This window comes from Echiichthys vipera (genome assembly GCF_963691815.1).
Source record: "Echiichthys vipera genome assembly, chromosome: 1".
Lineage (NCBI taxonomy): Eukaryota > Metazoa > Chordata > Actinopteri > Perciformes > Trachinidae > Echiichthys > Echiichthys vipera.
In genome coordinates, this window is record NC_139826.1 from 27,261,167 (window position 1) to 27,265,271 (window position 4,105).

Sequence of the window (4,105 nt, forward strand, 5' to 3'; positions counted from 1 at the left end):
AGAACTCTATTAGTTAATATCAGTTTAATATCACTATGAGAGTGTATCAGCATCAGTCTGTGTGTGTCCATTCCTGCATGTGTGAATGTACTCCTAAACTTGTGTCTGTGTGTGTGAAAATATGAGAACAGGCTTAATTTAGCAGGTGTGCATTGACAGTTGTTGAATGGGTGCCAAGTCTGCTGTATGAAGGATAAGAGAGAAGGCGCTCAGTGTGCATCTGTGTGGAGCTCGACTGTGACAGATGGGGACGGTTTAACTTACTGTATGGAGTTCTGTTAAGATCTGGAGGTTTTTCTGGTGCTGTCTGTGCCAAACAGGTGTGTATTCTCAAACACCACAGAGAGAGAAGGTGAAGAAGCCTCGACTCATTTCTCAGATTTCTATTGATAGAAGGAAGTTACCAGTGGACACTGTGTTTTTTTTTCTTTTTTATGTGGGTCCAAGTTCATTTCAACTCCCTCTGGAAGAGACACTTGAGCGCTTTCAATTCACTGAATTTATTCAGGCAATATAGGTAAACATTTGTAAGGTTCTGACTCTTATAAAATAAAGGAAATCCCCTTCACAGCTATAGTAAGAAATGCTAGTTTCAAGCTTCATCTTTTTCTACTGTATAGTTGTGATTTCTACATTTGACGTTGGCGTTTCTACAACCTGTCAATCACTTCAGCTGTATCAAAAGCAAAACCTTTCAGAACTTTTAATTATTGTACAGCACATGAAGTATGCATTGGCTCAAATTACCATAAGGATGGCTTCTGAGTTGAAAAGTTCAGCCGGTTAGTGGTGGCCAGGTGTCTCGCAGGGAGGCAAGACCCTTCACCATATGGCTGTTTCTCGCCACCAGACGCCAACCATCCCAACCACTGACTTTTACATACTTTACTTTTGCTGTACAAGGTGAAAAGGTGCATTTTGTCTACCTTTGAAATAACTGAAAGAGCTCTGTATGTGTTTACATCCATAAAGGAGAGTAGCATGGTCCACCAATGCACCGGTATGACAATTAATAACTTGGCTTGAAAACAAGAAAGACAGATTTGATGCATTTCCGATACAAACGTCAACAAAGTTGCAGATTACTTTGCTTCTCTCCTGCATGCTGATGTGAGTTTTAAAGAGGTAATGAAGTCTTGGTGTGTCCTCCTGCTGGGTTTGTATTTGGCGAGGGGTGCCTGTGTGTCGCTGATAGAAGGATCTCTCTGACACGGCTGCTCTGGCCCGCCGCATCTGGGAGCCAGTAGCGGCAGCCGCTGGGGGGAGATAAGGCACGGCTAGCCGTTTGCCTGTAACACACATTTTGCCCCCCTCTGCCCTGTTCTCCTCTCCTCCCCTGCTCCTCCCTCCATCCTGCCTCCCTCTCGCCATCCCCCCTGACCTTATCTCAGGGGAGAAGACACCACTGGGTCGCTACTGTGATAGCACCTGCCAGAACCAGAGCTGGCCTCTGGTGATTATGGGGGAATCATTATCTCTCTCTCCCCAAAACTCATTTTATACCTGCCAACATTTGAGGAGAGGGGGGCAAAGGAGCAGAGGCTTCTATAACAGGTAACAGTGAAAATTGTGTGTGCGTTTGTGTATGTATCAGGAGAGCCGGTTGGGGTACATTGGAAAAAATACATGCAAAAAACATCTTGCCTTATTGAAATGCAGGATTTCTAAAAAGTGATAAGATAAAGATTATATGTGATAATGGCTGATCCACATTCTATTGCCTTATGCATATTAGTGGTGGTATATGGGGGGTGGGGGGGTGGGGGGTTACATCGTCGCTGTAAACTTCACAAGTAATGAGGGTAAGTCTTGTAAGATTTGGTGTTGCGGGAGAAAATATGTTCTTCTGCTTGCTTTATTTCTAAATGGGTTGCTTTTACTTTGCCATTCAATTAGTTTAACTACATTTCTTGGCTCTCTCCATACATATTTTCTTCCTTTTCCCAAAAGTATCTAATCAGTTCCATCCCCTCAATATGCTCTTAATTTTTGCCCCTTTTCTGACTTAGCCCATTATCTGCACCTGTATCTTGTCGTCTGTTCCCACTCTCCACCTGCTCTACCTCCTGATATATTCTCACACGGCTCATAATGCGCATATGTATGTTTTCGTTCCCATTTTGTTGACTCTTAACTTACATGGCTCTCCCTCTTGACCCCAAATAGGTCTGTGCCAAAATTTTAAGGTCACATATGCTCATTTTTAGGTTCATACTTGTATTTTGGGCTTCTGCTAGAACATGCTTGAATGTTAAAAAAAACACATCATTTTTGTTCATACTGTCTGTCTGAATATACCTGTATTCACCCTCTGACTGAAACAGTACAGGTTTTTTTTGCCTGTCTCTTTAAGACCGCCTCCCAGAAATACCCAGTCTGCTCTGATTGGTCGACGATTCCTGGTGTCCAGCATCGGCGCTCTCAGTATCTCTGCCCTGTAATTGCAGCTAGGGAATCTATCACTGGACTGTTACGCCACCATGGCTGTACGTTTTCCATCTATAGTAAAGTACAGTGCTGTACAACCATACAGAAGTCCTGACAACTCGTTTAAAGGCACAGTTCACAGGATATGCATTTCTCTGTGGATTGAGTGTTTTGATGCTTTCACAGTATTAATACAGCACCTCGATCTGCTGTATAACAAAAAAAGACATGGAAATAATTTTTTTTAATATGGCACCTTTAATCTTTTGCTAAATTCTAAAACACTCCTAAATGTGGGGAATTCCATTGGTGTAGCTCCTGAAAATAAAAAAGTACCTACATCTTATTTGCTATACACTGTGGGTTTATAGAGAAATCATTCTCTCTCTCTCTCTCTTTCTCTCTCTCTCTCTCTCTCTCACTCTCTCTCTTTCGCTCTCTCTCTCTCTGTCCCCAACGCCCACAGCAACATGATTTTCTCTCACTTCCTCTCTGCTCTGCTGAGCATATGTGTGTGGTTTCAGCCAGGCGCTTGGCACATCTGTGTACTCACATCCCCTCTCACTTCTCTCATCAGCACACTACTTGCTCCAACAAAGATATGTGGTAATGTGTGTGCATGTGTGTGTGCTCTGTCTGGGTTAGGAGTCCTGGGGGGTCAAAGGACAAGGAGGTGATGGCTACAATGTTGCTAGAGTTTCACATGAGAGCCCTGTTCAGCTGTCCGAGCTTTGTGTAGTTTACTTTGGCATCTTTCATTCAAAAAGTGAAATAGATGTTTCAGCAAATGTCTTTTCCCAGAACTGGTGTGCCTTTTCTCTATTTAGAGGTGACTGCTTACTGTTATCCACATGCCTTGTTGAGCAAGTTCACACTTCAGCGGTAACTCAAAGTTCAGCTCACATAAATTAAAATGATTCTTCTGTTTTTTAAAAAGACTTCTCAGTATAACCTTTTCCTACCCAAATTACATGTAGCATCAATTTTACTTTAATCCTTTTAAAATACATTATCATCTGTGTTTATTATCTCAGCCAACAATTTTGTCCAAGTTACTATGAACATCTATGGGCACCGTAAAAAAAAATGTGTGTGCATCGTTAACTGCCGTGAGAGTTGACAACTATCACATTCATAAGTTGCAAACAGATACATTCAGTAGCCCATTAAGAAATTCAAGACAACATGGCAGAACAAGCCTAAAGCTGGAGTTTGACGTGAGGAAAGACAAGTTTACGAATACACACAAACACTCAAAGGATGAGCAGATAGATGGACAAGAAGAATGATTCTTTGTAGATGGGACAACAGAGAGTGTCAATGAGGAGGAACGTGAAAAATCAAAGGATTCGGGGAATAAGGAAAGGGGGGTAAGTTTTAATGGGTGATGCAAGGAGGGAAGGAGAAGCTGGCCACAGACACAGCTGGTTCCTGAGAGAGGAAGTCCAGACAGAGGCCCAGGTCCTGCTGCCTGCTGCTGCCTGCTGCTATCACCCCCGCCAGCATTGCTGCCTGGCCTCCCCAGGGGCTGCAGCTCTACAACACGAAAAACACACACAAACTGTAACATACTAACACACTTCTCTTTTTGAGCTGCAGAGGCAGGCAGGGCAGGAGGAGGGATCAGAATAAGAGCTCAGCCCTTCAGCCAGGGCCACGAGACAAGCTGACCTGCCAC